An 11,160-nucleotide genomic window follows, 5' to 3' on the forward strand; every position below is an offset into this window, starting at 1 on the left:
GTTTTGATTGTGGCATGTGCAGTGTTCTATGAGGAAAATAATTGACTGTACAGTATAACCTTTCTGACAGTTAATGGCATGATAACTATTTAATTAATCAATTGATACTGGTAGTGAATACCAGAGCTGCTTTAATTGAGTAAAGTACTTGACTCGAGCAATACCCGAGTACCGGTACCATTTTTGTGGAACTCAAAAATACTCGAGTTCTAATTTCCCAGTAATCGGGTGCACTTAATTGTTTTTTAAAATACTTGAATTGGTACTTGTTTGTCAATTTTTATAGTTGATTTGTTATTGTTTATTTATCTTTTTATAAAGTTTTAAGTTTAAGCTACAATACAATCAATGACCGATGAAGGATTGTTCATTCAGTTTTTAGTAAATTACCTTTTTCATTATGACTACTAGTATGTAGGCCTATATCAATGTAAGGTATTATGAGGTAGAAACGCGATGGTCTTGATTGGCAGCGGAAAGTAATTACAAAAAAATTAAAAAATTATTTCATAATTTATATATCGCAATAAAGTACTTGATTACTTATACTGAGTACTTGGTACTTGCTCCCAGGCATGGTACCTGTACTCGAATGTTTTTTTAAACTAAGCTAAGGTACTTGTACTCAAGTAGCAAAATTAGTACTTTTATACAGCTTTGTGTTTGGACTTATTTGAAAGCTATGTAGTAGACTTCTGGGATCATAACAACTTCTGTCCACATGTAATTAAATCTGTCTCCCTATTTCTGCATTTTGCCACTGCATTTATAAAAATGTCAATAAACTGCAAGCTCTTTCAGTGATTTTTGTAGCCAACTGTTAGTTTGATATAACATGACATGATAAATCTGAAAACAACAAATCTAATCTATTAGCCAGAAATTGCCAATTTATTTCATAATTCCAGCATAAAAGTGCGATATACATAAAGTGAACCTTTTCGAATTTGGTATTCCTAGGTTTATTATTACATAGCCTAGTACGTCGCTCCATAAGATAATGATTTAAGCCTTAACGCAAAGATTGATTCAGCAACGAATAAATCACGACATTAACGCTCAATTGCCATCCAAAGACGGGTATCTCTACTGTTTTTTGTGCTTGTACATCTTTGTGCAAGTGCAGCACTCATTTCTTATCAATAAGACCAAAGTTTACATTCACCTAAAAACATTTTTGTATGGGGAAAGCACCTAACATGAACCTATTATGTAAGCAGGTCACTGATCCATGACTGGTCAATAATTGCAGGATCAAAAATGTGTTTATAAAATATCCTTGTCCACAAATATAGAAAGAAAACATGGATTTGGTCGTCTTTTTTATTTTTTGCATTAATTAGGTTGACATTGGCGTTGTGAAAACATAAACAATTATTGTGCAAGTGCAAAGTAACTGGCTTGAAAAACAATTGTTGCAATTGAATGAACGTTGTCAGCACTATTTACTTCGATTAAGTTATAACATAGATATTATATAAACAGTTAGGAGCACTTTGAGTTTGGGTTTATTGTGACGTTTTAAAAACAATTGTATTGTTAACAGCTTTTTTTCAATAACGTCTAGTGATACTAACACTTTTCTATGCGATGTTACAGAAGTTTGGCTGTTGGCACCATGTCACCTCCACACCATGGACAATTTCTATTAATTTCTTTGTCTTACCCAATTCTATATAGGCCTACTCTTTAGTTAGATAACGTTGATTACTTTGCTTTTATTTCGTTTACCGTTCCTCAGTTCATTCATTCTTTCCTTTGTTTCTTAAGTTCGTTACCGATACAATACAGTTATATTTTGTTACGTTTTGGCCGATCGATCTCTGCAAAAGTGCTGCCGAGAAAGACATGTGTAGTGTTCGTATTAGCGCTACCATGTGGTTACTATTTGTGTTATGTTGGAAACACTGCGTTCTATGATGCACCTTGTGAGTTGTGAACTTGTGAATAAAGTCATTCTTTTTTGGAGCGTGCTACACGAACGACTGTTACACTGGCGACGAGGATAATATCCTAAGATAGGCTAAAAGGAAAGAAGCCTACCCAAAAGAGATGGAGTTAAGTAAGTTCGATCTGACTACATTCGATTGTGAGAGTCCTGGTGCTAGTTCTCGCTGGACTAAATGGAAAAGGTCGTTTGAAGTGTACGCGGAAGCCAGAAATTTTACCAGTCAAAAGCAGAAACGCAGTCTTTTATTACACTGTGGAGGAGCTGCATTACAAGATATTTTTTTTACTTTGAAAGGGGATGACCTCTCAAAATATGATGAAGCTGTGGTTGCTTTAACCAACTACTTTCAGCCTTTGACGAACGTACCCTATGAAAGACATCTATTTAGAGGTACGGTGCAAGGAAAGTCGGAAACAGTTGAGCAGTTTTTTACCAGGCTGAAACAAAGAGCGGAAACCTGTGACTTTGCGGATGAAGATGACCAAGTGGTAGACAAATGCTTATCGAACCGGCTACGGCAAAAATTCCTAGAAAAGGGAAAACATCTTTCTCTGAAGGTTCTCAGGGAAATAGCTATGGCCTATTTACGCTTATGGCAGCGGTAAACCCTTAAAGGTGGTTGGTGCTTTCCAAAGTGGTGTGAACATTCCTGGGAAAACTCTACCTGCTGTAGAATTCCTGGTGATTGAAGGAGATGGAGAAGCTCTGTGGCGGCTTGGCTCGCTTTTGTAAAATCCTTACGTCTTTCGTAGAAATGTGTTTTCCAGAACAATTGGAGTTTTTAAACTTTCAGTCCCGCCACATCATTCTTATGAAAGAGTTTTCCAGCTAGTAAATGGAGTTTAAAACTTGCCTTTTCAGAACACTGCAAACTACCGTTGGTATATTTGAAAACTTGCTACGAATAACTTCGTGTGAAAGCTCCTTATTTAGTACGTTACCAGGTCGCTTCCAAGTAACTGTTTCCAACTTAACCAAATTTAATTTGCATTGCAAACACACCGATTTTCACGTTCACACGCTTTGAAATGTTCATGCCTTTTTTGTCATATATTTCCGCCACATCGCAGCACGTTTTATAAGCTTGAACTTTTGTGTGAGACTCCCCCTGAGCCTCAGAACCTCAGTCACAGACGCGAAGTTATAGACATATGTAATACCGTACTACTGTAGTTGTGGTGATTGAATCAGTAGACATCGTGTAAACAGTCACATGACTTGTGTTCTCGGTTATTTGTAATATTGAGAAAGTGTACAGCACCTACAATAAAAGCCTTTTCTGGCAAACGGTATTTGTTATAAAATAATACGAACGTTCGGCTATCAGAAAGGTTAGAGAATTCTAACCGCACGCAACAATAGAGTCAGATACTAATGTAGTAGGTTAACTAAGTCAATAACGTAACGTAAGCTAAGACCGATAAACTCTGCATCTGTATCTGCATCTGTCGGCATCAACCTCTACATCCTAAAACGACCCCAACCTCTACATTTCTGGTGACCCCGACGTGACCCCGACGGTCTGGGTACTAGTAACCAATTACCAACAAACGCGCAACCACAGAACAATACTTTACGAAACGATTTGTTTTCACACGTTAAACTTCCTACCTTTTGGAAATTTAATCCCGAAGCGTGGATTTCTCACCTTGAACATAAATTTTCTCTTTATCAAATCACTTCTCAAACTAATCGTTACTTGTTGGCGGTAGAGGCAATTCCTGCGAAAGACCTCGCGCTCCTTCGGTTACCTTCGGCGTCAGCACAGAACTGCTACGACATATTGATCAATGAAATCTTGAGAAACTTTGATAAACGTGAGGACCATTTAGATTTTTTGTTGGCGGACCTGACGCTGCACGATCAGTCCCCGAAACATTTAATGCGCGAATTAATGAGCGCAGTAGGTCAAGAGAATCTTACTCCGCCAGTCGTCAAACTAATTCGTGCTAAATTCCTTAAAGCGTTACCACCAGACGTCGCAATTGCGTTAGCCAGCGTGGAACATCACGATCTCCAGAACCTTGCAAGCAGAGCCCACGAAATCTTGCTGCTTAAACAACCAAAAACTTCTTCGCACAACCTTTCCCTTGCCATCACTGATACGGATGACATTGACTACCCAATGCAACCGCAAATACAGCAAATTCAATTGTCTAAACCACCGCGCTATACACGATCTAACGCTAACAACGAATCTAAGAGTTCCGGGCAAAGAAATACGAATTTCACAAATCAAAATACGCCAAACCAACGCAATTCATTTAACTCAGCATGGCAACAACGATCACCACGCACAAACAATGGACAGTTTCACAAATCATACAGCAACAACGGGTTTAATCGAGATAATCGCCGACAAAATGGTTCTTCTTTTGCAAACCAACGCAAATATAATTTTTTACATTCATCCCCCACATTTCAGAAACCAGACTACCAACGTAGCAATTACCCTTGCGCGTCTGATGCTTCTAATGGCTTATGTTATTACCACGCCCGCTTCGGTAGGGATGCGCGCCGCTGTCACCCAAGTTGTAGCATGTGGGAGAACCAATCCCGCCCAACAAAAAACGCGTGGCGATCGACGCAACATTAACCCCGTCAGTCCCGTCGATCGCATCAACAATAAAAAGAGGCTGCCCCTTGTTAACTGTATATGATCACGCCAATAGTATTCACTTTTATGTAGATAGCGCGGCAGCAACTTCTCTTTTGTCCGCTAGTTTAGCTGACGTATCAAACCGCAAACCGCAAACACCGCTTTTCGCTGCTAACAGCACGCCAATTACTACGTATGGCACTACACAACTTAATGTTTCCCTTCATCCTCGTTTTTCTTATCCCTTTGAATTTGTGCTTGCGGACACACCTTTTTGCATATTGGGGCTGGATTTCCTCACTGAATACAACTTTGTTTTGGATCTTAAAGCCAAGCATCTCATAGATGTACCGAACCAACAGCAATATACGTTAGAGCCTGTTGAAAGTGATCCTGTTCGCATATCCATTCTCAGCCAGATAGATCCTGTTGCAGACCTTTTACATCAATTTCCAGACTTGCAAAAACCCATGTCAGCTGTTAAACCAGTGAAGCATTCCATCGTTCACCACATCCATACCACAGGTTCTCCTGTACGTGCACGTCCACGTCGATATAGCCCAGAAACAATGCATTGCAACAATGCAAACAATCATTCCACCGAAACGGTTCTCTGACTAAACAACACAACATGTTCGTTTGTCTGCTGCTTACATGTTTCTTTTTGTTCACATCCGCCGCTCAGACGAATCTTCATCCGGATACACAGAAATTTCTGTTATGTCAGCGTTCGCATTCTCTCGGGTTATATACCTTTGATGACGACATACATTGTCAAACGCAGACACCCTTCTCCATACACAACTGCTCTGCTACCGTGTTTGCTCCAGATCTGCATCTCCAGAAGATTCCTGCAACAGTTTGCACTTCACAGATTACTTCCTGGAGCACTACTTACTTCTTTTTTGGGAGTTATCAAAAATCGGCCAACACCTTTGACGCACACCCACCGTACAACCCAGAATGTTCGTCGTGGAATAAAACCAACGTTTCATCACATGGACCGCTGATCCTGTCTAATCCTGCGGCGTACTCAACACGCAATGCAGTCCATTATAAGTTTGTCTGGCCGACTTCAGCTTCTGGAACAGTAACAAACGACTTCTTGTTTCACACTACAATTTACTACGATTACGTCACGGACACAATGACGTCGTCTCTTGGATCTCTTGCATCGTGCTCAATCGGGCGTGGATACTGCTTAACGGGCAATCGTATGTTTATATGGCGAGTACCTTCGCATATCAACTGCCCACCAACCAAGCCTCTCGGGACTCACAAGATGCTCCTCCATTACAACTCTACGTCCTTATATAGAGTTTCCTTACCTGATCTCGGGATCTCGGTACATCACTGGAGGAAATGCTCCTCTCGTGCGAAAAACTGCTATGGCAAACATATTCACTGCGACAACAACAACTTTATCTTTCGCTACCAACAATGTACAGAGCTCGACAGACTCGCTCTTTTTCGTCCTAACCGGCTAAGGCGTGCCCCTTTTCGAACGCCATACTCTCAATTCGAGCGACTTTTTGCAACCTTCGACACACAACAGGACGACCTTATTTCAGAAGTTCTCACTACCTTCAACGAAGAGAACAAGTTCCTACATTGCCAACTCACGAAGCTAATTGGCACACTCTACAAAGCAATTGGGAAGATCTTCCCTACTGAGATACTCACTACTACTCTTGGACATCAAACCATGGGTTCCAGCCTTGGAGATTTTATGTCCAGAGCAGCATGTCACTCTATCAACGGTACCGTCTTACCGTCACTTGTGTACCGAAACGCATTCAGCCAACGTCCTCTCATCAAATATCGCGATCAAAACGGCCACAGTCAATACGGCCAACTCATTTCAGACAACATTGTCCTACCGGGAGTGCACCTGCTGGAATCGTATCGACCAGCAAGAAGTTTTGTCTTCCGAGTTCTGGGACACACTGTCCTGTATCACAACTATACTTTATCGCACGAACATGTGCAGGTGCATCAACTCAACTTACCTTTGTCGCCTATACACGTCAACTACAAGGCACCCGACTACGAGAAAATTCTCAACGAGCTACCTGACTCTGACTCGTTTACTGATCTACAATCGCTGCTCAGCTCTATGTCTGAAGCCAACCTTCTCAAGGAACAAATGCGACATGTCATGACAAGCCTTACTACTACTACTGATGAAACTATGATCAACGGATCCTACGTCGCAGACACATTCGCACACGCCGCGAAACAAACGTTACTCCTTGCTCTGTCGCAAATTACGAATCCATTTCTCTCAGCCCTTATATTCATCCTGCAACTCCTTGCCATGATGTGGGCCCTCTTCCATACCATCGGGTTTATCCGATCGTCTCCGCACCATTTGCAGTATGCCAGATCCCTTGTATCCCGTGTCCGCGCTTGGCGCCACCAACAGCAGGCGCCGGTTGCAAGACCTCAACTACCACAACCGCTGCCCTTGCCTCGGCGTTCTCGTGATGAACCGTCTCCGTCCGGATCTGCTGATGACGCACCGCCCGCTTCATCTTCTCGTGATAATTTCGCGAGCACCCACACACTTTAAGTTTCACTATGTGTATCACCTTGCTTCAATACCGATAATGTCCTTTGCATGTACAATTTTGCCGTTTTCCCTTGTCGCCGCTTTCGATTTTGTAACCGTTTTGCTTCGTTGCATGCTTAGTAGCTTATTCTTGTGCTAGTATCGTTTTCACTTTTCCCGCCTTATTGCATGCTAACTATTCCTGTGCATGAGTTTAGCTGTTTCAACCCACCTCAATAGGGGGAGGTGCAGTTGCAAAAAATTTACCCTCTACCCCTTTAGTTTCTCCACAGACTTTGCTGCCACTACCATTGCTGCCAAAACCACTTCAGTATGTCGACGGTATCTGATTCCTCCGCTGACGTTCAAATTGACGAAATCACTTCAGTTACTGAGATGATTCCCGACTCACCCGATTCACCGGTTCAACAATCATCTCCCGCGCCGTATGTGCCGATCGTCAGACCTGGGGAGCAAAGCGCTCCTGCCCCCATGCCCCAGAGCGCTGATCTAGCAGATATACAAGCTACGGTGTTACAACCAGTACATAGACTATTTCGGCCGTTTAAAACAACCGTTACAATGCCGACCCTTGCGGTTCCTGCGCCGCCAACCACTTCGGCTGAGGATCTACTACTTTGGTTCCAGCAGCTGGATGAACTGTTCCAGCTGGTTCCTGATTTTGAGTTTATGAGCAAAATCCTTACCATGGTAGCAGCCACACCTGCTTTCCACATGGCCCCCTTGATGAAGTATATATCCAACGGGGTTACGGACAAAACCCGGGAATACGAACAGTTCAAACAATTTTTGCATGCCCGGTTAATCTTGGAGATACCCTCCAACATGTAGCTATATTACCATCAGTTATTTTAAGCATATGTTACAGTTCATTCATTTGTATATAACTTCAGTTTTTTGTTTGTGCTTGCTCGCCATTGCCACCTTCAGTACGTTACATGTTAATTGTCATCTTTTTCCTTCCGTAGCGGGGGAGGAATGTGGCGGCTTGGCTCGCTTTTGTAAAATCCTTACGTCTTTCGTAGAAATGTGTTTTCCAGAACAATTGGAGTTTTTAAACTTTCAGTCCCGCCACATCATTCTTATGAAAGAGTTTTCCAGCTAGTAAATGGAGTTTAAAACTTGCCTTTTCAGAACACTGCAAACTACCGTTGGTATATTTGAAAACTTGCTACGAATAACTTCGTGTGAAAGCTCCTTATTTAGTACGTTACCAGGTCGCTTCCAAGTAACTGTTTCCAACTTAACCAAATTTAATTTGCATTGCAAACACACCGATTTTCACGTTCACACGCTTTGAAATGTTCATGCCTTTTTTGTCATATATTTCCGCCACATCGCAGCACGTTTTATAAGCTTGAACTTTTGTGTGAGACTCCCCCTGAGCCTCAGAACCTCAGTCACAGACGCGAAGTTATAGACATATGTAATACCGTACTACTGTAGTTGTGGTGATTGAATCAGTAGACATCGTGTAAACAGTCACATGACTTGTGTTCTCGGTTATTTGTAATATTGAGAAAGTGTACAGCACCTACAATAAAAGCCTTTTCTGGCAAACGGTATTTGTTATAAAATAATACGAACGTTCGGCTATCAGAAAGGTTAGAGAATTCTAACCGCACGCAACAATAGAGTCAGATACTAATGTAGTAGGTTAACTAAGTCAATAACGTAACGTAAGCTAAGACCGATAAACTCTGCATCTGTATCTGCATCTGTCGGCATCAACCTCTACATCCTAAAACGACCCCAACCTCTACATTTCTTCTTGGAAAGCAGACTGCAACAGATCTTGGCATTATCTCAATTAAAGCAGATATTAACTGTATCTCAACTGAGCAGTTATTACGGAAGTATGATTCCTGTTTTGAAAACATTGGGAAGCTGAGAGATTTCCAGTTAAAGATTCCCATTGACAAAAATGTCACTCCTGTGTGTCAACCTCTACGTCGTGTCCTTTACCACATTCGTGACCGGTTAACCAAGAAACTGAAGGAACTGGAATCCCTTGATATTATTGAAAAGGTTAGTGGATATACACCTTGGGTTTCACCAGTAATTGTTGTGCCAAAATCGGATGAGGACATTTGCCTTTGTGTGGATATGCGGCAGGCTAATAAAGCTGTGAAACGGGAAAGGCACCCAATACCAACCATTGATAAAGTCCTACAAGACATGAACCAATGTCAAATGTTTAGTAAGCTGGATATCAAATGGGCTTATCATCAAATTGAATTAGAACCTCAGTCTAGGGAAATAACAACATTTGTCACTCATGAAGGCTTATTTCGCTATAAAAGGCTCATGTTTGGTGTGAGTTGTGCACCTGAAATGTATCAACGTGTGATGCAACAGACTCTGCAAGGATGCAAAGGAGTGCAAAATATCCTGGATGACATCATTGTGTCGGAAGAAGTAAAGAGGAGCACGATGAAAGACTGAAGGTTGTCCTGGCGCGATTACTAGAAAGTGGACTTACCCTGAATCGAAAGAAGTGCCAGTTCAAAATGTCAGAACTTACCTTTATGGGACATGTGCTGTCAACCCGAGGAATTGGACCGGAGAACGTCAAGGTAAAAGCTGTGGCTGAGGCGAGACCACCAAAGAATGCAAGCGAGGTGAAGAGTTTCCTGGGTCTTGTAAATTACAACGGACGGTTTATACTAAATTTAGCCACTATAGCAGAACCAATACGCAGGCTAACTCGAAAAGGAGCTAGATTTGTGTGGGGAAATGTACAAGACAAATCATTTAATGAGCTGAAAAATGAACTGTGTAATGCAAAGGTCTTGGCGTATTTTGACAAAAACTGTGAAACACAAGTAATGGCAGATGCCAGCCCTTTTGGACTCGGTGGAGTGCTTATACAAGAGCAACAGGGTCAAAAGCGTATCATAAGTTATGCTAGTCGAACACTATCTCAAATAGAGCGGAAATATTCGCAGACTGAGAAGGAAGCTTTGGCTTTGGTATGGGCATGTGAAAGGTTCCATGCGTACCTATACGGTTCGGATTTTCAATTGGTAACGGACCATAAACCGCTTGAATTTTTATTTTCTCCAAGTTCTAAACCCAGTGCAAGAATAGAACGATGGGTTCTCAGACTGCAATCTTATAGATACCACGTACGACACATACCCGGTGTGAAGAATATTACTGATTCACTATCTCGATTGCTAGATGAGAGCAATAGTAACAACGGCGGACGAGAGATCAATGAATATCTTAAGTTTCTTGCCGTCGAATCAACTCCTATCGCATTGAGGACAAGGGAGATTGAACAAGCCTCAGGATCTGACCCAGAAATGCAGTCACTGACGGAAGCAGTTCTTGGAAATGATTGGACCAGGAAGGAATGCAAGCTGTACCTACCTGTTCAGAATGAGCTGACGAATATTGGACATTTCATTCTTCGTGGAACAAGAATTGTGGTACCAAAACGTTTGCGTAAACGTGTTCTGGAACTTGCACATGAAGGACACCCAGGCATAGTCGTTATGAAACGTCGACTACGAGAGAAGGTATGGTGGCCTGGTATTGATAAAGACAGTGAACGTTTCTGTAAATCGTGTTATGGTTGCCAACTTGTTTCAAAACCAACTAGTCCTGAACCAATAAGTAGTACGGAATTGCCATCAGGCCCCTGGCAACACTTAGCAGTTGATTTAATGGGACCTTTACCTTCTGGAGATAGTATTTTTGTAGTTGTTGATTATAATAATTATTATAGTAGGTATTTCGAAGTGGATGTTATGAAATCGACTGTGTCGGAAAAAACAATTGCTGGTCTTGAACAAATGTTTACTACCCATGGTTTACCCCTGTCTATTACGTCCGATAATGGCCCTCAATTTAAAAGTTATCTTAATGAACAGGGCATTCATCATCGTAAAGTCACACCAATATGGCCCCAAGCAAATGGGGAAGTTGAACGCCAGAATAGATCATTACTTAAACGCCTAAAGATTGCCCAGGCTGAGGGTAAGTACTGGAAAAAGGAGATTAATACTTACTTATTAATGTATCGTTCTACAG

The sequence above is a fragment of the Clavelina lepadiformis genome, chromosome 8 (genome assembly GCF_947623445.1).
Source record: "Clavelina lepadiformis chromosome 8, kaClaLepa1.1, whole genome shotgun sequence".
NCBI classification, from domain to species: Eukaryota; Metazoa; Chordata; class Ascidiacea; order Aplousobranchia; family Clavelinidae; genus Clavelina; species Clavelina lepadiformis.